Raw genomic sequence first — 26,177 nt, forward strand, 5'->3', positions numbered from 1 at the left:
GAGCTCCACAGTGCTTGAGGAACCAGAACATGGAGATGTGTCTCTCCTAGTTGGATCTGCCAATTGTCTCCAAAAAAGAGCTTGCATGGGTAATGCGATACCAAAGGTCTCTTAGTGTAGTGTTTATGACTAAGGGACCGTCCTTGCACAGATATGGGCAGTGCATCTAGGGTGATAGGTTTAGGGACTCAATTGTAGATCAAAATGGCCCTATCCAAATCTTCTCCCTCGTACATAACTTGAGGATTTGACTATCTAGCCTACCTATACCAGGGATCTCCAAGTGAGTAGCAAGATTCTCTCCTCATCCTACCAATCAAGTGTATACTACCAGTCTAGCTTGCCAGATTTTTTAGGTCTCTCAGCAACCCCATACGGAATACTGAGTGGACACGAAAGTTGCGAAGTATTGTGGGCATTTGGGATCTTCATTGAGCAGGATTTCTATTTTTGTTGAGCATTTGGAATTTTTTTCTCACAATTTGGGGGGGGGGGGATCGTACCGTACGATATCGTACGGAACCGCATTGTACGAACTGTACGGTGCGAATAGGTTCGTACTGGTATGAGAAACAACCATGGGCATAGCCCACCATAATTAATAGTAGGCACCTCCTTAAAGTGTCCACACACTTATGAGGCCCTGTTTGGGTGCCCAGCATCTGGGCTGGCCACACGTTTGACCCTGGGCCCCGAGCACTAAGCCGATGGCCGGTGCCTAGCTTTAATAAATGTGAACTGCGAAGGTTATAAAACCTTTGCAATAATAAACAAGGGTTAAATGAATACTTACCACATGTTCACATGCCACAAACTATGTCAGAATACATGGCATTCACATGGCTCACAGGTGGGCGTCCCTTGCCCGTGAACTGGACACGTCATAACAGGCATTCACATGAAAACAAGTCCCGCGAAAACATTTTCAAACAGGCAGAGATGCATGCCTATGCATTATGCAATGGAAATATCTCCCGTTCCTGGAACCTGTAAATAGTAGGTCTTCGTGAGCACGGAACTCGCTCAATGGGAAGCCTAAACTGAGATCCCTGACAGTGGGTTCCACGTGTTGGCCACACTTCAGTGACACGAGTCCTGGCCTCTCGTAGGTGACGCGAGTCCCAGCCTCATTAGAGGCGACACGAAGCTCCTTCGCCTCCTATACCTTGGTACGAAAATAGAGGAAGACCACTTGGGTGGCCAAATGGTGACATCTCCCCCCCCCCCCCCCCCCCCCCCCCCGCGGCTTCTATCAAGATCTCTGACATACTCATCAGCTCCAAAGATCTCATTCTTAGTGCGTAGGATGAGCGGCAATATCACTTTGCCATAAACAATTTCAAACAAGGCCTTTCCAGTGGAGGCATGCACTATGTTGTTGTATGCAAACTCTACTAATGGTAGATACTTTTTCCAAGCTGTTTTTTGGTCTGCAACATAGCATTTGAGTGGATCTAACATAGCTGAATTTGCAGCTTCACTTTGCCCATCCGTTTGGGGGTGAAAAGCCGACGAGAAGTCCAACTTAGTGTCCATATTGTCAAACAGAGCTCTCCAAAAGAGGCTTGTAGTCTTGGGATCTCTGTCCCCCACAATGGATTTAGGCATACCATGGTGTTTGAACACTTGTGCCACAAATATCTTGACCATATGCTTAGGCTTTATGTTCTTCCTGATTGGCAAGAAGTATGCTTGCTTGCTAAAACTGTCAATAATGGTCCAAATAGCATCATTGCCTTGCCGAGTATGAGGCAAATCCATGATAAAATCCATTGCAATACTTTCCCATGGTTACAAAGGAATAGGCAAAGGCTAAAGCAAACGAGAAGCCTTTTGCCTATCAAACTTGACTTTTTGGCAAGTGATACATGCACATACATATGCCTCTATATCTTTGTGCATTTTGCATAGACAGTGTCACAAAATTCCTTACAGCTTCTATTTTTCTACTATTCGTGTGGCATGTGGAGCTTGACATGACATACATGTATGACTGGTGTAGCCTGACATGGTGTGTCTGTGGGGCATATGGAACTTGACATGACATTACATGTATGGTTGGTGAAGCCTGACATGATAGTACATGTGTGGCTTGTGGGGCCTGACATGGTGTACATGTATGGCCATGGAGCCTGACATGATGAAAGCCTCTGGGACTAGCTATCTTGGAGATCTTGTGTATTTATGATCTGGGAAGGTTCCGGAAGGATCATGAGCCTTGGACATTATATCGGATACAACTAAGCAGATAGGTGTTTCTTCCAATATAATTGCACTCGTGTGTGCATGATTTTATCTTTGGATGACTTGACTTGTTTGCCTGGACAATGCCTGAGATTTTTGCATGTGTTGTCCATGGGACCGGGGACGCTTGGGCACCCTGTGGACGTGTATGTGCACACCTGTTTGGGACTGATAGGTGGTCTACATGTGTTTTGCAGGTGGTAAGTATTCCCAAAAACTCAATTTACAGCTTTATGAGTTCACATGTTAATAATTATGGATGCAGGTTCACACTCACTTATAAGTGATGAAACCGGCCTTCAAAAATCTGACGGGCGGTGAAACAAACACTCACACACAAAACACTCCATCACCCATGGGGACCTGGAAAAGGAAACAAACAGGGGGAGCTAGAGTGCTCCTGCAAATAGTACAAGGATACTGATTGGCCCCAAAACGCAGTGGCGCCCCTTGCGGTATTTCTTTACTTGAACAAAATTTGAGTACATAGTACAACTTGTAGAATCCTCTACCAATAGGATCCCTCGAAGCTTTCACCCAGGACTTCTAAATAAGAACTCTCGTTTATTACAGCAAAGCATTCCATAGAGAAGGCACACCTATACAACACCTCCCTGCTTGAAAAGGTCTTCTCCATCACTACCATGAAACCCTCAAACCCTTTCCCAAACAGCAGTAGGGCTGTACCAAACCATATGTCCTTCCCTGTAGCCACAGCTTGCATGTATTCTCGAGAAAACTAGAACCTGTACACATGAATCCAAAGACATGTTTTCCACATGAAACCAAAGACCTGTATCCGATAAACCAAAAGACCTGTATTCCATAAACCATAGGCCTGTTTCCTTGATACCAACGTCCTGTTTCCTCTCGAAAAAACCAATGTCCTGTCTCCATGACAGATATACCATCAAATCACTGTTGCCAAAACCTAGAGAGAGATAGATAGAGGACGTGTCAAGCAATCCTTGAATACACATAAGTCCAAGATGAAGAGCAACACACATCTCTTCCAAGAACATCATCCTGTGCATCTTAACTTGATCCTCTGTATCCCAATCTCGTAAACAAGGCTTGCAATCCACGATGAGAGAACAATATCCATGCACCAGGGCTTGTAATCCACTGAGAGAGAGAGAGAGAGAGAGAGAGAGAGAGAGAGAGAGAAACTGATGTCTAGTCTCCACCCCTGTTTCCATCATCGGCCGTGCACTCCTCTACTCGCGAAGAGAAGATCGTTCTTTGAATTTTGGTCCACGTTGCAGAACACTACCTGCCTGGCTACTTCCACACGTGTAGCCGCTTGCACCCGTACACATAGCCTGACCAAACTGATGCCTGTTCACACTGTCCATCCCGTGCCCGTGCCCGTGCCCCGTGCCCGTGCCCATTTTCTTGTTGTCCAGAGGGAAAAACACAGGGTCGTAACAAGTGACCGGACAACTTATAAGTGAGTACACATTGAGTAGGACTTATTTAATACACGTGGTGGCCAAAGACCGGGCATTGGACATTATTTGGACCTCTTTCATGTAGGCGCCTCTTTCTGGACCAGAAAAGCACACATGTGGGCTATTTTCAGCGGGGAAGCCCCTATTACTGACAAAAACTCCACATTGGAGGGGGGCGCATGCTTTTTTAGGGTGCATTAGGGCTGGTTGGCTGGTTTTCAGCCTGTTGGCTAGTTTCTACAGCCATCCATCGCGACTGAAGTTCACCGGATGCATGGGAGAAGCTGGCCGACTCCTTCTGCATGTTCTCCATTGCTGGCCGGCGGATTAATGGGTTACAATGAGATCTGAATAGATCTATGATGCTGTCCTAGATGAATATCCTTCTCGGGATGAGAGGGATAGGCTGAATGCTGAATGCTGAATGCTGATGCTGAGGATTGTTCCTTGCTCCAATGTTGAGGTCCACCCTTCGATGCCGGCTTCCCTCTATGTAGGAGATAGGATTGATGAACTATATGCTGAATATGCTGCCTATATGCTGAATATACTGATATGCTAGATGAACTGCTGTCCTACTGGCTTTCCCTTGTCTCCTGGGAAGGAAACACTGAAGGGATGGCTTTGGAACTGATGCGATGCTGATCTGATGATGAAACGCAGATGCTCTCCTGTTGCCTGGGAAGGAAACGCTGAGGAGATGGAGGTGTTTGCTGGATTGAACTGGACTGAACTATGCGTTTGTCATGTGCACAGCGTGTATCTACCGTGTGCTACACGCACGCAAGACTAGTTTCGAGGCTTGGGGAAGCTTGGAGCTAGGCAGGCTGATTGACGAGCTGAGTTAGGGAAATACTAACGGGCGGGCACCCAAGTATGGACGGGCGAGCGTCCAAGTGTGGACGCCCGATGATCGGCCAAGAGCCTATAAAAGGGTGGCCAAGGTCACTTATTGGGATATAGAGAGTCTCGCGAGTTTGTGAGAGCTCTATGGTCTTGGAGCCTGGATCTAGTGCAGACGTGCACCTGCTTTACGCAGCCGAGGCCGACAGCAGTCTCGAGGCCCGCGAGGGCAGCTTCGTGGCGGTATGGGACGTCGCGAGGAGGAGATTGGTCGGTACGTCAACCTAGTTAGCTCAGCTCATGGCTCGGTGGGGACAGCCAAGACTGTGGGCTTGCCCACGGCTGTCGTGGTTGGGAGGTGAGTCAGGCCTGCACCCCCTTGTTGTTTGTTTGTTCGTTTGTTTGCAGGTTTCGAGTCTCGAACCAAGATGATCACGAGGAGATCCGTGGGGATTTGACAGTGGTATCAGAGCATACCTCGTGAACGAGCAAGTCGGTAGGTAGAGAAGATGAGGTCGAAGACAGGTATGTGTTAAAAAAGCTTGCTGTTTTTCTATGCATACTGCTGTTTTCAGATTCAGTATGTGTTTTTTCTTCATCAAAGAGACCCATGTTGATGGGAGATGGTAGTCTTAGAAGGGTCGTTTGCTTTGCAAAGAAGAGAAGAGTTTATTGGTGCAGTCGCATGAACTGCAGGGAGAGAATCAGAAAAAGCATGTTGCTCGTTGAACGAGAGAGAGAGAGAGAGAGAACGAAGCGGTTGTGGCATGCTGGTTGAACGCTGGTGAGCAGGCGATTGGTAGTCGAGTCTGTGCAGGCGATAAAGCTGGCAGCCGGCTCAGCGTGCGAGGGCAGTCTTGCTGGCAGGCGTCTAAGGCTCTATTTGCAGGCGGCCAGGCCTGCGTAGCTAGGTAGCCAGGCGCCTAGGCTTACGTAGCCAGGCCTACGCAGGCTAGTGCAGGCGGCCCAGGCCAGGCCAGGCCAGGCCGACGCCCAGGCCAGGCAAGGCAGGCGCCTAAGCCCACGCAACCTAGTGGCAAGACCTACGCGAGGCTGGCGCAGATGCTGGAAAGCAAGCCGGCAGCAAAGATGGCAACCACTGCACGTGTGACGCCTGCAACCAGTCGACCACGCTAATCCAGGAGGAGAAAAAAAAAACAAGGAAAGCTTACGTTTTTTTAGAGCTTTCGTTTTTTTCAAGGTTAAACGTGTTTTATTTTTTATTTTTAAGAACATTGAATATATATATATATATATATATATATATATATATATATATATATATATATATATATAACAAAAGCAAAGCAAAAGCTAAGCCTAGCTTTTGGAGATTTTTTGGCTTTTGGGGCTATCTTTATAAACCCCCTTAAGTGGGCTTCTTGCAACACCTCTCTCAAGTTTTCAAGTTTTCAAGCTCTCAAGCTCTCAAGTTCCCTCGCACTTTTATTGTGCAAAGATCAAATTCTCTCTCCACGTACTCTCTTCACGATGTCGACCCAAGAATCGGAGTTGGAGTCCCTTGTGGAACGCTAAGGCTTGCCGGCTACAGAAGGTACTGATGCCGATCTTTTTGATGATTTTGTGTCAAAATCAGATTTCCAAGAGTTCAAAGTAGCTCTCGAAGCTTCTTCATCACAACGTCAGGCACAAATCGCAGCCCAGATGCAAGCTTTGCAGAACTCCATTGCTCTATTGACCACTACCCTCTCTACTTTCTCGGGTATGGATACCTTGGCTTCAGCTTTAGGCCCCAATGTTACTCCGGAACCGTTCGGGGGCGAGCAAAAGCAGCGCACCAAGGACACGTGGTTACATAAGTGGCAAGTTCACTTTCAGTTTCATCCATATGATGACGGAAAGAAGATCCAGTTAGCAGCAGGTTTCCTGTCCGGCAAAGCTTTGCTTTGGTGGAAGGAACTCAACCCTAAGCCAACGACTTGGGCACAATTCGAAGACGTTTTCAAGAAAGAATTCCTCAAGAAAGAGGATGATTATGATGTTGTTGCCCGGTTTTCAGCTTTGACCATGACCTCACAGCACTTCACTTATGAGGTCTACCTCCAGAAGTTTCGTGACTTGCAGATGAAAGCTACAAAGATGGATCCCACTACTCTTTTGGGGTTTTTCGTAGCTGGTTTACCAGACTCGTATCGTTTACAGGTTAAAAATAACAAATGTAAAACACTGGACGAGGCCATTCATTCAGCTCGTATCTATGATGATACGATGGTCTCTTCTAAGTCGAAACCCGTTACCGAGCAGGGGAACAAGCATAAAAGAAAGTTCTCCGCACCTATGGCTAACTCGACAGAAGGAAAGTCTTCAGACCAATCTTCGAAGAGTTCCAGTTCGACACCAGCAAAGAAGAAACGACTCCTTACGGCTTTAAAGCTTAAGAAGGAAGAACGTTGTTTTATCTGCGAAGAAAAAGGACACATGCGTAACGAGTGCCTAAAGCAAAAGGGTACCAAGACAAGCGCAGGACCCAAGCCAAAGGCAGCTAACCAGTTGTCTTTGACAGGTACGTCAATCACTGTACTTTCTCGCCCTAGTACTTGTTCTGATTGTCTGTTCAATTCTAAAGTATTTGGCTTGCATGATCTTCTTCGAGTTTATGGAGAAGTGAATGGCCATCAAATTCACATTCTTTTAGACCCTGGCAGTTCACATAACTTTGTTAACTACAAACTTGTGCAGAAATTGAGTCTTGATACGACACTCAGCGACCATACCTATGAGGTACGTCTACCTGCGGGAAGGCAAGTTTGGGATCGCAAGGTGGAGATGCTTCCAATCCAGATTTAGGACTACAAAGATACTTTGGAATGCTATGTAATGCATCTGGAAAATGTAGACTTGTTATTAGGGATTGAGTGGTTTAAGACTCTTCAAGTCCAGATAGATTGGTCTAGTCATATTTTTTCTTTTCAGCATAGGGACACCAAGTATAGTATTTTAGGTGATTGTATTCATTCCTCGCAGGGACCTCTCGTAAATACAATTGATTTTGGAAATATAATGGATTCTTCTTTGTATACCGCTTTCCATTGTGTATTGATTCCACTTTCTTCTTTTCTCATCCCTGCCATGGATGTAAATGAATTAAGTGTGTTTGAAAGCAAAGAATTACAGAAGATACTTGATTCGTTTCAAGATGTATTTCTTAAGGAACTGCCATCGGGTTTATCACCTGAACGGGTAGTAGATCATCGTATTGACTTGATCCCTAGCGCTCATCCTGTCAGTATTCCACCTACAGGATGAGCCAAGCTGAGGAAGATGAGTTGGCTAAACAACTCGAAGATTATTTGAGGATGGGCCAGATCCGTCCAAGTAAATCACCTTGGGGTGCACTTGTGTTGCTTAGGAGAAAGAAGGACAACACCTGGAGAATGTGTATAGATTACAAGAGATTGAACAAGCTGACCATTAAGAACCGTTATCCTCACCCTAGATCAGATGACCTGATTGACCGGTTAGCAGGAGCGAAATATTTCACGAAGATAGATTTACGTACTGGCTACCACCAGATACGTATTCATGAAAGGCATGTCGAAAGAACCGCCTTTCGGACTAGGTATGGCCATTATGAGTTTCTCGTATTACCTTTTGGGTTAACCAATGCTCCAGCCACTTTCCAGCAAATGATGAACGATCTTTTTCGTGAACATTTGGGAAAATTTGTGGTGGTGTTCCTGGATGATATTTTGATTTATAGTCGTACTCTTGAGGATCATGTCAGACACCTCACAATTGTCTTATCTATATTAAGACAGAATCGACTATATGCTAAGTTAAGTAAATGTGAGTTCTTTATGACCGACATCTTGAGGATCATGTCAGACACCTCACTCTTGAGGATCATGTCAGACACCTCACGATTGTCTTATCTATATTAAGACAGAATCGACTATATGCTAAGTTAAGTAAATGTGAGTTCTTTATGACCGACATCATTTACTTGGGACACAAGATCACTAGAGTTGGATTGAGCATTGACTATGACCGACTTCAGAAGGTTCTGGACTGGCCTATACCGCGAACAGTGAAACAACTTCGTTCTTTTCTCGGTTTTGTTGTTTTTCTTCGGAAATCTGTACGGGAGTACTCTCAGCTCACACTACCGATGACCGACTTATTGAAAGGTCGTGGACGTAAGTCAAATCAGCCTATCACTTGGAATAACGATTTGGATATGGGCTTCAGACTTTTGAAAGATAAAGTGAAGGAAGCACCTATCTTAGCATTATCCGATCCTAGTCGGCCTTATGTTCTTGAAACTGATGCCAGTGACTATGCTATCGGGGCTGCTCTATTTCAAGATGGTAGATCGGTTGCTTTTGAAAGTAAAAAGCTAGACGACATTCAATCTCGTTGGCCAACCCTTGAGAAGGAGCTTTATGCTGTGATTCATGCTCTCAAGGTTTGGAGACATTATTTATATGGCTCCAAGTTTGTGGTATTGACTGATCATCAGTCAATCAAGTATGTGTGTGATGCGGATGATTTGAGAGGCAGGAAAGCTCGTTGGGCAGAGTTAATGCAAGATTTTGATTTTGAGATCCGTTATCGGAAAGGGTCCATGAATAGTATTGCAGATGCGCTTAGTCGAATTAGAGAGGTGAATACTTTGTCGTTCACCGAGATTTCTACTGACTTATTTCAGTCATTGAGAGGGCTTTGCAGGACTGATAGTTATTTTGGTCCATTTTGGTAGAAGATCCAGGACGGGAGCTCATTGATTGACCAAGACTCGATGACTGAGCAGTCTACTATTCAGGCTGCAGGAGGCCAGTGGATGATTCGGAATGGTTTACTATTCCGTAATGACAAAATTTGTGTACTACAGATCCCGGACATTAGGTCCAAGATTCTTAAGGAGTGTCACGACGCCCCTTCTGTTGGACACCCTGGGGTACACAGGACACTATCGTTAGTGAAACACACTTTTTATTGGCCAAAGATGAAAGGGTATGTAGAAGATTATGTTCTCAAGTGTCAAATTTGTCAGGCAAATAAAGCTGAACGCTTTAGACAGGCTGGGTTGTTGCATCCTTTGCAAATTCCAGGTAATAAATGGGAAAGTATTTTCATGGATTTTATTACCGGATTGCCAAGAACACATCAAGGCCACGATTCTATTTGGGTTGTGGTAGATCGCTTGACAAAAATGGCTAGATTTTAGCTAGGCAATTAGCACGGCAGTTTATCGAGCAATTGTTTAGACTGTATGGGTTACCGCAGGACATAGTCAGTGATAGGGACTCTTAAGTTTACGAGTGATTTTTGGAAACTTGTTTTTGAGAAGTTGGAAACAACTTTGAATTTGAGTTCCTCAGATCATCCTCAATCTGATGGCCAGACTTAAAGAGTGAATCAGATTTTGGAGGATATGCTTCGGGCATATGTATCCAAAAGACAGAGTTCATGGGAGGATTATCTTCCTATGTTAGAATTTGCATATAACAGTACTAAGCATACGAGTACATGGTTTAGTCCTTTCATGCTTATGTATGGTTTTCAACCTAGATCACCTGTTACAGAGGATTCTCAGGACTTCAGCATGATGCAGCATGTAATTTTTTGCAAGATATGCAAGAAATGTTACAAGTTGCGAAGGAATCTATTAGAAGTGCTCAAGACCGAGACAGGTTTTATTCTAATAGACATCGTTCATCGAGAGAGTTCTCTGAAGGAACGATGGTGTATTTGCGAGTTCCGAAAGATTCCAAGACTTTACGGACAGGTCAATCTCCGAAATTATCCCCTAGATACTGTGGACCATTTCGTGTTACACGACGGATTGGTTCAGTTGCATATGAATTGGATTTGCCTTTCATGTGAAAGTTCATCCTGTATTTCATGTCAGTAGACTTAAGGAAGTACTGGGTGGAGCAGATAAGTTAGTTACTCCTCAAGAAATTATAGATGTCGAGGACATGACATTTGTTTCGCACGAACCTGAAAAGATTCTTGGATTTCGTGAACGAAGATTGCGTAATACGCTTATCACGGAATACAAGATCAAGTGGAAGGATCATGTTGAGGAGGACGCTACATGGGAGACATTGACTACTCTTCAGAGAGATTACCCTGGCTTTTTAGTGAGCTCAGGAGTGAGCTCTTAGAGGAAGGGGAGTATGTCATGTGCACAGTGTGTATCTACCGTGTGCTACACGCACGCAAGACTAGTTTCGAGGCTTGGGGAAGCTTGGAGCTAGGCAAGTTGATTGATGAGCTGAGTTAGGGAAATACTAACGGGCGGGCACCCAAGTATGGACGGGCGAGCGCCCAAGTGTGGACGCCCGATGACCGGCCAAGAGCCTATAAAAGGGTGGCCAAGGTTAGTTATTGGGATATAGAGAGTCTCGCGAGTTTGTGAGAGCTCTATGGTCTTGGAGCCTGGATCTAGTGCAGACGTGCACCTGCTTTACGCAGCCGAGGCCGACAGCAGTCTCGAGGCCCGCGAGGGCAGCTTCGTGGCGGTATGGGACGTCGCGAGGAGGAGATTGGTCGGTACGTCAACCTAGTTAGCTCAGCTCGTGGCTCGGTGGGGACAGCCAAGACTGTGGGCTTGCCCACGGCTGTCGTGGTTGGGAGGTGAGTCAGGCCTGCACCCCCTTGTTGTTTGTTTGTTCGTTTGTTTGCAGGTTTCGAGTCTCGAACCAAGATCGATCACGAGGAGATCCGTGGGGATTTGACAGCGTTGAACTGGGATGCGTTGATGGACTGAAAACGCTGATGATGCTGAACTAAATGGTATGCGCCTCTATTTATATGAGTGCCTGATGCTGGTCGGCCAGTCTGGTTGCAGTCGGCCAGCCCTGAATGCTCACGACTGGCCATAAATGCCATAAAATGCCAGTCGGTTGGTAATATATGCTGTCGGCTGATGCACATGAATGCCTTACAATGCTCATGATGACTAGAGTGCTAATGTTGGTGATAAAACACCCCCATATGATGCTCATACTGATATATGCCTGAATGAATATCCTAATTATATGCCTGATGATGCAATGCCACTTGTACACCTGATGGGTGTGCATGTGACACTTGTGAAGTTTAAAAACTATTCGGCTATGGATGCAAAATGGATGGACGAGGATTATTTTGCGGATTATCCTGAACTTCTGAAGGCCTACTTGGAAGCTTTTTTGTTGCGGTCAACTGCTTAGAAGCCGGGAGGGAATGTCACAAAATTCCTTACAGCTTCTATTTTTCTACTATTCATGCGTGACATGTGGAGCCTGACATGCCATACATGTATGGCTGGTGTAACCTGACATGGTGTGTCTGTGTGGCATATGTAGCATGACATGACAGTACATGTATGGTTGGTGTAGCATGACATGATAGTACATGTGTGGCTTGTGGGGCCTGACATGGTGTACATGTATGGCCATGGAGCTTGACATGATGAAAGTCTCTGGGACTAGCTATCTTGGAGATCTTGTGTATTTATGTTATGGTAAGGTTCCGGAAGGATCATGAGCCTTGGACATTTTATTGGATACAACTAAGCAGATGGGTGTTTCTTCCAATATAACTGCACTCATGTGTGTGCATGACTTTGATTTTATCTTTGGATGACTTGTCTTGTTTGCCTGGAGAATGCTTGAGATTTTAGCTTGTGTTGTCCATGGGGCCGGGGACGCCTAGGCACCCTGTGGACGTGTAAGTGCACACCTGTTTGGGACTGACAGGTGGTCTACATGTGTTTTGCAGGTGGTAAGTATTCCCAAAAACTCAATTTACAGCTTTATGAGTTCACGTGTTAATAATTATGGATGCAGGTTCACACTCACTTATAAGTGATCGGACAACTTATAAGTGAGTACACATTAAGTAGGACTTATTTCATACACGTGGCGGCCAAATACCGGGCACTGGACATTATTTGGACCTCTTTCATGTAGGCGCTCCTTTCTGGACCAGAAAAGCACACGTGTGGGCTATTTTCAGCGGGGAAGCCTCTTATCATTGACAAAAACTCCAGATTAGAGGGGGGGCGCATGCTTTTCCAGGGTGCATGAGGGTTGGTAGGCTGGTTTTCAGCCTGTTGGCAAGTTTCTATAGCCATCCATCGCGACTGAAGTTCACCGGATGCATGGGAGAAGCTGGCTGACTCCTTTTGCATGTTCTCCGCTACTGGCCGGCAGATTTACAGCTTGAAATAGAGGCTGGACAGAGGTTAAAAACAGGGAAGAAGAGCTGGTCGTGGGCTTCTAGACAGTTTTCCTTCCGACCGGAGGTTTGCAGGCTTGTGCACAACTGCAGGTCGCTTTCTTCTGTGGCTACCGAGGGCTGGTTGACTGCTGAAAACAGCCTTTGAGGGCTGGTCGACTTGCCCTATGAGCCAGACAGGAAGAAGATGAAGATGTTGAGTTGTCCCGGGCTGATGTGGGAGTGCTATGGGCTATCTATAGTTGTCCTGCATGTGCTTGATGCCGGGAATGCTCACTTGTGCTGAAAATTGTCAGAAAATTCAGATTATGTGATGTTTTCTTGTTTTCATATTGTATTGAAAGAAACAGGTGCAGCCAGTGGTGAACCCTTGTCACCCGCAAAGTTGTATTGGAAGCAGACTCCTTTTTGGTGGTAATCTAACCATAAAGAAGGGGGGGGGGGTGTCAGCCCATCTTCTGGCCCCTAGTGTGGTGTACTGTGCAGATTTGACATCTTGTTTTATCTGGCATGCTTATGTGTATTTTCAGATTTCATGATTGATTAGATTTTCCGTGTTCAGTTGCCCCTTCCGTTTACAGAGACAGAGTGAGCGATTTGTGGAAATTTAGGTAAGTCTGTTTTAGTGATGATGGTGTCCTTTTCAGGAACAGCTTCATGAATGTTAAGTAATTGCTCCTGAAGATCTTGGATCTTCATAAGATGGCCAGCCATGTTGTTCCAAGCGACGAATTTTTGTACCAAGGAATGAGGGCTTCGGATACCGTAACATCCTTCTCTTTAGTAGTTTCTAAATTTTTTTTTGGTTCAGAAACCTTTTCTTTGGTAGGTTCTCTGACCATCTTCCATGGACATATTTTCCAACTCCCCTTTCAGAAAGGCAACTCTGGCTTTATTCTTAGCTTGGTACATGGTCTCCAATACATCCCAAGCTTGCCACCATGAGGTCCTACTAGACTTGATATGCGGTATAATTGATCGCTTTACTGACAAAGCAATCAAAGCCATCGCTTGGGCAATCAAAGCCATCTCTTCTCCTCTTGTGTAGGAGGACCAGGTGCTGTAGCACCACGGCCAGGTGTGTTAGGTGCTATGTCTGTAAGGTGTACAACATCACTTGATACATAATCCCATAAACCTTTGGCCACAAGAAGGTTTCGGACCATGAAACTTCATAGGGAGTAATTACCACCATCCAGTTTGTCCTCTTGGGATAAAATCCCAAATATATCAGTTGCATTTCTAGCCGTAATACTGAAATCTCTCTACTAAGAGATATGCAAACACTTGCAACCAAGTGTGCTGTAAAAGACACCTGCAAGCAAAATCCCAACGCACAAGAGTGCTATGCTAGGCAATCACAAGTTCCCGAGCAAACTTTTTGCCCCAAATACAAGGTTGCAATGCCAGGACGACACTTGCAATGCAAATCCCTGCACATTCATTGCACAAATATCCAAACGATGCCTCCAGAACAAAAATCCCGAAATTTTTGTGCACCAATGGGCTTTAAGATGTGCCAATTGCACATAAACGCAAAAAGCCCCAATTTTTTATGCACCAATGGGCTCAATTTTGTGCCAATTGCACATAAATCACAAAATCCCCAAAATTATGTGTACCTTGTAGCTCCAATTGTGCAATTGAATCCCCAAAATTATATGAACCTCCAATTGTGCAATTAACCACGAATTTCAGAAAAGCCCCAAATTTTACTGAGTCCTGCACCTTGAATTTTGCACTAAAGCATGCAATTCACGAAAGGCCCAAAAAATTGTCACTGTGTACAACATGTTGCACCTGCAAGCTTGAAGCATCATGAAATGACTAGAGTCGAATTGCAAAACTGTAGATGGCAACGATCAAGTCGGGCAGATACAAAAGCAGGTCAGCTAGGCACAACGACTGCAGCTGGTCGAAACAGCAAGCGACTGCAACTGCAAGTGACAGGCGAGATGACAGCTCAGTTGTGACGGTGGTAGGAAGGCAAAACAAAGGCGACAACAGGGAGATTTTGTGGAGACGGAGATGGGACGACGTCCATTGACAAGGTGACAAAGAGGGCACGGAATAGCCACGGCAACGGTCACGGAACAGGGATGGCAAGTCGGCCAAAATTGTGACGGTGACGAAGAGAAGGACAAGGAATCTAGGCCCTTGCTACATAAGCCACAAGTAGGTGGGGTGCCGCCCTCTATGCTTGTTGCAGCTCTGCCCACTGGTTGGGCAGCGGTGGACGTCCCCAGACTAGAGTTGCCCGAAGAATTGGCGGAAGTGGTGTTTTAGTGCGCACTAGCATCGCTAGCTTGGGCCAAGCGAAGGGGGGTAGCAAACAGAGGGTCGGCGGCAGCAAACAGAGGTTCATCCAAGTAGGTAGTTGCATGCGAATAGAGGTCCGTCCAAGCAGATTTTCGCATGCAGGTCTAGGCAGTCCTGCGGGCAGCTCTTTCCAGGAGAGACTAGCTCTGATACCACAATGCTTTTTGTAGACTGAGGAGACTTATCTTTTGACCCTTAATAATCACATACACAAATAGGCTAAGTACACATGGCATACTTACCCTATCCCCAACTAAGGGTGGATTCACACACATAAGTGAGTGTTCACAACCTTTTTAGGGGCTGTTCACACACACACAAGTGGGTACACACATACTTTGGAGACTGCTACTGAAACCCATCCCGTCAAGTGGGAAGGACTCCGTTGGACACCTACACGCTTAAAAGCACAACTTTAAAACCACAAATTTGAAATGGACAACTTTAAAACAACTTGAATTTAAATGAACAGAAATGGAAAGATGGACACCAGCACTGGGGCCGGAACGGGCCGACCCCCCCCTCAATATATGATATATTTATTGGGAGTATTTAAAGAATACAATGCTCCATGGGTTCTGAGAACCAGATAATGTCCATGTACATATGAAAACAGTACCAAACAAGTAGGCTCGAATTTCGATGTAGAGACTCGAAGCAGAACGACCACTAGTGTGGCCCAATCGCCACGGTCCTGTGCTTTCACTGGACTCCGCGGAGAGCGCCTCACTGGTGTTCCGAGACCACGCACAAACAGGCGCTCTCGTACTAACGCCTGGCTCTCCCGATCTCAGCACCTTTGGACCGAGGTTCGCCAATACAGCTTGGACAACCCGGCACCGAACGGGTGTGGCCGTAGAGGGATGAATCCCTTATCAGATTTAAACATTAAATGCTTTACTCAAATCTGAAAATCACTTACTTGTAGATGGTTGATTAGAAAACCAATACTTGGGGTGTGATGAAGATGAAACCACCCTTGTTGAAGAAAGAGTAGCCTCGTGAAGAATCAAGACAAGCACCACCACGAAAGGCCACAGCCGCCTGCTGTGAGAGAATGAGTACAACTTACTGATGGTGGACAATGTCCTGAGGGTAGAGAAAATGGCAGCCTGTCAGTAGCCGCCTGTGAGAGCAGCCACAACAGTCCTTGTGGAGGTGGAACCCACGTCTGAGTGCAGAGGAGAAAAACAGCGCCAGCCTTCAAGTATGCTGCCGCCTGTGGGGGGTAGTTGCAGCCAGCCTGTAGAGGGGCAAGCGCAGCCGGCAGCAGAGGGTACAGCCCGTTGAAGGAGTCGCCTGTAGAGGTGGAAAGAGAAGGCAGCCGCCTGCAGGGGTGGTTGCAGCCAGCCTGTAGAGAGTTTGGTTGCAGCCAGTAGTGCAGAGTCAGTCGCCAGCAATAAAGGCATGCGCCCGTGTGGAAGAGGTTGAAGCAGTCGCCTGCAGCAGTACATCAGCCGCCTCAAAGAAACATGCGCAGCCTGTGTGTAGCACACCTGTAGTCTGTGCTGGCCGCCTGTAGGAAAAGAGGCGCAGCCTGTCAGTAGTAGCTGCCTGTGGAAAACATGCGCAGCAGTTTCATGGCCGCCTGGGGAGTATGCGCTGCTATTCTGTAGGAGATGGCAGCCGATTCTCACGTAAGATGAAGCGATGGGTGATGGATCAACGCCAGGTAGATGCGATGGCTTCCACGCTTGAAGGGGACTCTTTTTTTTAATAAAATTGAAAGTGGAGTTAACCTTGGTCATACCCACGTTTGCATGTGGGGAATTAGTGGGGGTTGGTGACCATGCCCACCCCCACACTCACTTAAAAGTGAGGCTCCCCACCTTGGCCCCTAAGTGGGTGCCCAAAGGGGGTGCCCACTTTTAAATAAGTGTGAACCCCTAACCTTATAAAACAAAGGGGTTAGAATTTAAATATTAAAACAACAAGTACCATATACTTACCACCTGTTCACATGCATTGAAACTTGTCAGAATACAGGGCAGACTTCACGACTCACTGGCAGGCGTCCCCGCTCAGTAAGTAACACGTCAGGCAGGCAAACACATAAATACATGTCATGCGAAAACAGTTTCAAACATGCGAAATATGTGTGCATGTGCAAAAAGTAACATGGACATATCTCCCGTTCATGGAACATGTACAAAATATCTGTTGGCACAAAACTGGCACGACATAAAAACATAAAATCCTGGTCTTCCTATGGAGTGACAGTCCCATAGGTAAGACACAGTTCCAGGCACGAGTTTCCCTATGGTGTGACAGTCCCATAGGCAAAACACGGCATGAATACTGGCTCTTCCATGGCGTGACAGTCCCATGGATCGAACACAGTCCAGGTCATACACGGGTGGCACTGGTCTGGCTCCCGTCCATACGACACCAACCTGCTAACACACGGGTGGCACCAGTCTGGCTCCCGTCCATGTCAGCAAAATACTGGCCTCTTCACATGAGACACCGGCCTGGCCTCAAGTGAACGAGACGCAAAAACTAGGAATGGACCAAATGGTCGGCCAATTGGTGACATCCCCCCGGGCTTCTAAAGAGTTGACCTCAACTTAAAAGCCTCAAGATATGCCTGCAACAATTGCGGATAATCTGCAAAATAATCTTCATTTACCCATTTGGCATCAATAGGCAAATAATTCTTAAACTTCACAAGGTATCTCCTGGAAAGCTTTCCTGCAGGTAGCTTTCTCTCCTTGTGAAAAACAATCTGTTGTGGCTGGAGGATCTCCTCAAGCTCTTCAATTTCTGGCGGATCTTCTGTGACAGGCTCATCAGGATCTGGCCCCACATATTTCCGAAATAGACTCACATGAAAAGCATTGTGAATCTTCCAATGACTAGGTAAAGCAAGCCTGTAGGATACTTCATTGATTTTGTGAATCACCTTGAAGGGTCCATAATAGCGAGGAGAAATCTTAGGATATGATCCTTCTCGTCCTGCCCTCTTCCGAAGCCTAGCCTTCTCAAATTTCAGCAATACCCAGTCACCTTCTTTGACTTCCATGTCCCTTCTATGCTTGTCAGCAGCCATTTTATGCTTATCCTGAGATCTTGCAATGGCTGTCCGCACCTGACCAAAGGCAACATCCAAGTCACGAACATATTCATCAGCTGCAAAAATCTCATCCTTGGTACGAAGGATGGGTGGCAAGACCACTCTGCCATAAATAATCTCAAACGGAGCCTTTCCTGTGGAAGCATGGATTGTATTGTTGTAGGCAAACTCAACAAGTGGAAGATACTTCTCCCATGCACTCTTTTGATCTGCTACATAACATTTCAACAAATCCAACACTGCTGAATTTGCAGCTTCACTTCGGCCATCCGTTTGGGGATGATAAGCTGATGAAAATTCAAGTTTAGTACCCATATTATCAAATAAAGCCCTCCAAAATAGGCTTGTAGTCCTGGGATCTCTATCCCCAACAATGGATTTAGGCATACCATGATGCTTGAAAATATTAGCAAGAAAAAGCTTTACCATATGATCAGCTTTAATGGTTTTCTTGACGGGCAAGAAGTGAGCTTGCTTGCTAAACCTGTCCACAATAGTCCAAATAGCATCATTCCCATGCTGGGATCTAGGCAAATCCATAATAAAATCCATCGTGATACTTTCCCAAGGTTGCGAGGGAATAGGCAATGGCTGAAGCAAACCTGGAGGCTTTTGCCTATCAAATTTCACCTTTTGGCAAGTGATACATGCACGCACATAAGCCTCAATGTCCTTACGCATGCTTGGCCAAAAGAAGTACCTCTGAATCATGCGAGTAGTAGGCATAATACCTCTATGACCAGCATATGGTGGAGCGTGACATTCGTCCATAACCTTTGGACGCAAATCCTTCACCACACAAAGGCAATTATCCTTCATAAGATAACCCTCATTGATAACATAAGAGGCATGTGAATGACCAGCCATCAAATCAGTCCATATATGGCAAAAATCAGCATCCAAATGATACAAATCTCTCATAGTAGATAGATCTCCATGAGAGGCCACTGAGACTGCAGCAATATAAGGCCTCCTAGATAGTGCATCGGCCACTACATTTTTCTTTCCTGGAGTATGCACAATCTGAAAATGAAACATGGAAAGAAAATTTGCCATTCTCATCTGCTTCTCTGAAAGCTTGGTTTGAGATAGAAAGTATCTCAAGCTTTGATGATCTGTCTTGACTACAAATTGAGCCCCAAGAAGGTAATGTTTCCATATCTTTAAGGCGTGAATTACAGCCAAGAGCTCTTTCTCATAGATATCCATATGAAGCTCGGCATCATGCAAACGACGGCTCTCGTATGCAACTGCATGCCCTTCTTGATTTAGGACAGCTCCTATGCAATCACCACAAGCATCACATTCAACCACGAATGACTTGTGCAAGTCAGGAACAATCAATACTGGACCACATATGATCGCATGCTTGAGCTGCAAGAAAGCATCCTGTTCCTTTGAAGTCCATTTGAAAACAGTTTTCTTCTTCGTGAGATCATGTAGAGGAGTGGCAATCATGGCGAAATGCCTTATGAAACGCCTGTAGTATGAACATAATCCCAGAAAACTACGTACTTGATGTACGTTTTGCAATTCGGGCCAATTCCGAATAGTCTCTATCTTTGCAGGATCCATTGTAACTCCATCTTTGGATACAATATGACCCAAATAATGAATCTCTGAAAGGAAAAACTCACTTTTCTTTGCATTGACGAAAAGTTTATGCTTCCGCAACTCTTCGAACACTGTGACCAAATGAGTTCTGTGTTCCTGCTCATTCTTGGAGAAAACCAAGATATCATCAAAGAAGACTCCTGTAAACTTGCGATGGGGTCGGAATATCCTATCCATCATACGATTAAAAGTAGCAGGAGCATTGGTGAGACCAAAAGGCATTACCAAGAATTCATATAATCCGAAGGCTGTCCTGAATGCAGTCTTATGGACATCTTGTGGCACCACGCGTATCTGGTGATAACCACTCTTCAAATCAAGTCTGCTAAAGCAAGCTGAACCATCAAGCTTATCCAAGATATCATCAATACGTGGAATAGGAAATCTGTTCTTGATGGTAAGCTTGTTCAAAGCTCTATAGTCCACACACATACGGAATGATCCGTCCTTCTTTTGAACAAGAAGCATAGGAGAGCAGTAAGGTGAGGAACTGGGCTGAACCAAACCTTTCTCTAAAAGCTCGTTTACCTGCTTCATAATTTCTTCTTGTTGTGCAGCACTCACTCGGTATGCGGGTTTGTTAGGTGGAGAACTACCTGGCACAAGATCTATGCGGTGATCTTCGGGCCTTTGGGGAGGTAATTCACCTGGCAATGAGTCAGCAAAACAGTCTTTGAATGCATTAAGAAAATTCAGCCTATCATTAGACATAGCATCCACATTTTGATGATTTGGCACAAGACTATCACGCACAAAAACCAAGTACGCTGAAAGACTCTTTTTCATTGCTTTATTAATTTGGATGTGTGATACAACTGGGATAGAATCCCCTTCTTTGCCAGCATCAATAAAGTGCATGCGGCCTTTATGCATAAAAGAAATCATATTGGACTTGTAGTCTTTGCGGGGCTCAAGCCTATGGTGCCATGGCTTGCCCAACAATACATCACATCCATTCAGTGGAGCAACTAAGAAATGCTCATTATCCAGATAGCCGTGTATATGGATACGCAACTTCCCAATCAAAGGGGTAACCTGCACCTCTTTACCAATAAATGCAGCTTCGGCTTCAATCTGAGGTCCCATGTTTTCAACCTCAATACCCAATGCAGCTGCCATTTGCATAGAGATGAAATTGTCAGTTGCACAGTCATCAAACATAAATAGTGCGGGCTGATCCTTGATTTGCCCCCAAGCCTTGCAAACCATTCTCTCTTTAGCATCATGACCTGTATTACCTTGCACATCAGGAACTGCATGAACATTTGCTTTGGTGTGCTTGTCCTCGTGCTTTGGTTTACGATCTGGGCATTGTCGGAACATGTGGTCTTTGCTACCACAAGAAAAGCATTTTCCATCCTTAGCATATTGCTCTCTTTGTTCCAGGGTTAAGCCGAATTTGTTCTTTCTTGGGCCCTGTTCTTTAGATGTGTAATTTTCAGCTTTACCACCCTTGTAAGGCTCCCGGAAGTTCTTTTTAGGTGGCTGTCCACCCTTTTGCTGATTTGGGGCAGCCTTGTCCTTCGCCTTGGAACCTCCTTGATCCTGCTTGATCTTGAGCACCAATTGCTCTGTAGCAAGGGCAGAAGCTGTGAGTTGTTGCAACGTATGTTTTGGGTGCAATTCAATACCCGATCTATATGCAGGTTGCAATCCAGAACGAAACTTCCTCTTTCTTTCCTCCTCAGAGATTAGCATGAAGGGAGTCACTTCCAGCAACACTTTCCAAAATTTGTTAACATACTGTTGCACACTCTCATTATCTTTTTGTTCCAGCCTGTCCCACTTTTGAGTGAGAGTTTGCTCCGCGTTGGGTGGCAAAAACTGAGCATAAAATCTATCTTTGAATTCCTTCCAAGTAGAGATGGGATCCTTGGTGATCTTTTCGGTGATCCACCAATGGGCAGCAGTGCCTTTCAGAAACATGCTAGCATGGCGCACCTTTGACTTTTCTGTAAAGTCCTCATCGCTAAATGCAATGTCGAACTGTGCCACAAACGCTAACACCTTAGAAGCATCATGTTCACCATGAAAGACATCAAATTTGACAGATTTATCACCTGCTTTGAACTCCTTGAGCTTGCTGGCATGAGGCTCATGGTCCTCTCTTTTTCTTTTCCCCTTATCCAACGGGGTAGCCCTGTCTGCATGGGCTCCATGGGCCGTCATAGAAGCTTCATGGGGCACGGTGGCATGTGCTCCATGAACTCGAAGCTCAGATGCATGTGACTTACCTGCATATGGCATAGTGTCTCCATGAGACAACTCAGAAGGCAAAATTTTTCTGGAAGCAGACCTGTCACCATGAGATACATATCTTGCATGCATGTGACTTTCGTGCCCTCCATGAGCACTGGCATACATAAATCTGTCAGGCTTAGTGCCTTGGGGAGAGGATGCATGACGAGAGGTGACAGTCACCTCTTCCTTTTGCATGTAAGATTTCAGCCTCTGGGATGCGGGATCTCCATGCTTCAAACGAGGTGGATTTCTGAATTTTAGCTCTCCGTCATCCCCCTCTTTAATATCACCTTTGCGAAGGAGATAGGCAAGTGCCAACTCCCTTGGTTTCTTGCCCACTTCACGAGCCATTGATTCAAAGGTTACATCAACCATAGCATCAGCCTTCCTGGCTTCAATAGCACTTTGCAGATGTGGATCTTCATGCAAAAACTTTAATTCTTGCTCTTGAGCCTGCAAAAGTTTTCTCATATGTTCCATTTCAGCTTTCATAGCATCAGGGTCTTGTTTAAGCATAACTGTCTTTCCTGGAGACAGTTGACCCTTGGATTCACTATCCATAACCCTTTCAAGAGGCTTGTGCCTACCACGCAGGGCATCAGACCCACGAGAAGCACTAGATGGACCCCTCGAATTTGGTACTTCCAAAGGGTTGCCTTGGCTGTCCATTGTGTTCAAAGTTTGCTAAAAGCGGGATGTCCAGTACACAGGTTCGTTTCCCCACTAGGAAGAGGGAAACAACCGTGCTCTGATACCAATGAAACCGATCCCGTCAAGTGGGAAGGACTCCGTTGGACACCCACACGCTTAAAAGCACAACTTTAAAACCACAAATTTGAAATGGACAACTTTAAAACAACTTGAATTTAAATGAACAGAAATGGAAAGATGGACACCAGCACCGGGGCCGGAACGGGCCGACCCCCCCCTCAATATATGATATATTTATTGGGAGTATTTAAAGAATACAATGCTCCATGGGTTCTGAGAACCAGATAATGTCCATGTACATATGAAAACAGTACCAAACAAGTAGGCTCGAATTTCGATGTAGAGACTCGAAGCAGAACGACCACTAGTGTGGCCCAATCGCTACGGTCCTGTGCTTTCACTGGACTCCGCGGAGAGCGCCTCACTGGTGTTCCGAGACCACGCACAAACAGGCGCTCTCGTACTAACGCCTGGCTCTCCCGATCTCAGCACCTTTGGACCGAGGTTCGCCAATACAGCTTGGACAACCCGGCACCGAACGGGTGTGGCCGTAGAGGGATGAATCCCTTATCAGATTTAAACATTAAATGCTTTACTCAAATCTGAAAATCACTTACTTGTAGATGGTTGATTAGAAAACCAATACTTGGGGTGTGATGAAGATGAAACCACCCTTGTTGAAGAAAGAGTAGCCTCGTGAAGAATCAAGACAAGCACCACCACGAAAGGCCACAGCCGCCTGCTGTGAGAGAATGAGTACAACTTACTGATGGTGGACAATGTCCTGAGGGTAGAGAAAATGGCAGCCTGTCAGTAGCCGCCTGTGAGAGCAGCCACAACAGTCCTTGTGGAGGTGGAACCCACGTCTGAGTGCAGAGGAGAAAAACAGCGCCAGCCTTCAAGTATGCTGCCGCCTGTGGGGGGTAGTTGCAGCCAGCCTGTAGAGGGGCAAGCGCAGCCGGCAGCAGAGGGTACAGCCCGTTGAAGGAGTCGCCTGTAGAGGTGGAAAGAGAAGGCAGCCGCCTGCAGGGGTGGTTGCAGCCAGCCTGTAGAGAGTTTGGTTGCAGCCAGTAGTGCAGAGTCAGTCGCCAGCAATAAAGGCATGCGCCCGTGTGGAAGAGGTTGAAGCAGTCGCCTACAGCAGTACATCAGCCGCCTCAAAGAAACATGCGCAGCCTGTGTGTAGCACACCTGCAGTCTGTGCTGGCCGCCTGTAGGAAAAGAGGCGCAGCCTGTCAGTAGTAGCTGCCTGTGGAAAACATGCGCAGCAGTTTCATGGCCGCCTGTGGAGTATGCGCTGCTATTCTGTAGGAGATGGCAGCCGATTCTCACGTAAGATGAAGCGATGGGTGATGGATCAACGCCAGGTAGATGCGATGGCTTCCACGCTTGAAGGGGACTCTTTTTTTTAATAAAATTGAAAGTGGAGTTAACCTTGGTCATACCCACGTTTGCATGTGGGGAATTAGTGGGGGTTGGTGACCATGCCCACCCCCACACTCACTTAAAAGTGAGGCTCCCCACCTTGGCCCCTAAGTGGGTGCCCAAAGGGGGTGCCCACTTTTAAATAAGTGTGAACCCCTAACCTTATAAAACAAAGGGGTTAGAATTTAAATATTAAAACAACAAGTACCATATACTTACCACCTGTTCACATGCATTGAAACTTGTCAGAATACAGGGCAGACTTCACGACTCACTGGCAGGCGTCCCCGCTCAGTAAGTAACACGTCAGGCAGGCAAACACATAAATACATGTCATGCGAAAACAGTTTCAAACATGCAAAATATGTGTGCATGTGCAAAAAGTAACATGGACATATCTCCCGTTCATGGAACATGTACAAAATATCTGTCGGCACAAAACTGGCACGACATAAAAACATAAAATCCTGGTCTTCCTATGGAGTGACAGTCCCATAGGTAAGACACAGTTCCAGGCACGAGTTTCCCTATGGTGTGACAGTCCCATAGGCAAAACACGGCACGAATACTGGCTCTTCCATGGCGTGACAGTCCCATGGATCGAACACAGTCCAGGTCATACACGGGTGGCACTGGTCTGGCTCCCGTCCATACGACACCAACCTGCTAACACACGGGTGGCACCAGTCTGGCTCCCGTCCATGTCAGCAAAATACTGGCCTCTTCACATGAGACACCGGCCTGGCCTCAAGTGAACGAGACGCAAAAACTAGGAATGGACCAAATGGTCGGCCAATTGGTGACAGCTACACACATGAAGCTCTTACATAACCAACATATTGGCATATATTACATGGTTGTAGTGCCACATGTGAACAAGGCATAACTAGGGGCACTTTTTCCCTTTGGGTTTTTCCCCCTAGCACACATGGTGTGAAAGGACACCCACCTTTTCATTATTGTTGTATTTTGATATTATATGTGGGTTGACTTCTCAACTCCATACATTCCAATGCAATCCATAGCTTTGCATCTCCATCCAACTCTATGTAGGTTTGATATCAATCAATCATCACTGTATCATGCAATTACTGTCTCTCATTTCTCCATCTGAGTTCATCACATCTTTCACTCTCTCTCTCTCTCTCTCTCTCTCTCTCTCTCCCGACATGGCTGCAGAGACCACTGTTGTACCCACGAGGCTGCACATATGAGATGATTGAGTAGAGACGCATAGAGCACCTACATAGAGGCCACTACAGGAGACTGGTCTCACAACGCCAGAGGACATTACAGGCATTCAGATAGAGGCACCTCGGGGGGGACCCTCCATTGTCGCCTACGGATCGCGGGCTCTCGAGGGACCAGATTATCCACTTGATCTAGGGAGGAGAGGTGGAGGGGCACGACTTCTTCTACTATTATGGTGCACCTGACGAGGGGGCCCAGCCCTCATGAGTACCTATATGGCATGACATGCTTCTCATGATGTACACTTATAGCATGCTGCATAGCTTTTTGATTTTCATTTCAGTTTCAGTTCTAGTTTCACACATTTTAGTTTCATTATGCTTTCCGATGAGGCTCCCGAGCGCATCGACTTATGTATTCATGTATGTTCGACATGTGTCTCATGGACCCGTTATGGTCCTTCGAAGACAATAATAAAATTTCATTTCATTTCTCTCGCTGTCAACACCATCTCCATGGCTGTAACCTTCACTTCTCTCCTTGCACTTGCTACTCTCTCACAGGCACAACACCATGGATACCTTCAAGCCAACATAGCTTACTCTTACTCCCTTTGATCTTGCAGATATCAACAAGAAAGAAAGAAAGATATATTAAGCGTCTACTAAAGACCCAATGGGCGTATGAGGCCAAAGTGATACAATAATGTCCATGGCATATCTCATCATGGAATGGAAAATAAAACAGAAAGAAAACATAAACATAGCTATTTCATTGGGGTGATACAAAACTGTCCATGGAAACTCATCATGGAATACTAAGAACATAGAAATATGAGAGCAACATCAGCTCCGAGTAGATGGTGCTTGTGTGAA

General features: G+C 45.8%; 1 protein-coding gene across 4 annotated transcripts in view; it reads left to right on the forward strand.

Moving 5' to 3' along the window:
• The window catches only part of LOC147628216 (biotin carboxylase 1, chloroplastic-like), a 53,992-nt gene that overhangs the window by 17,778 nt on the left and 10,037 nt on the right, over positions 1 to 26,177 (forward strand). The window lies entirely within an intron of this gene.

Source organism: Cibotium barometz, chromosome 19, assembly GCF_041138505.1.
Source record: "Cibotium barometz isolate CiBa-2024 chromosome 19, ASM4113850v1, whole genome shotgun sequence".
Taxonomy (NCBI): domain Eukaryota; kingdom Viridiplantae; phylum Streptophyta; class Polypodiopsida; order Cyatheales; family Cibotiaceae; genus Cibotium; species Cibotium barometz.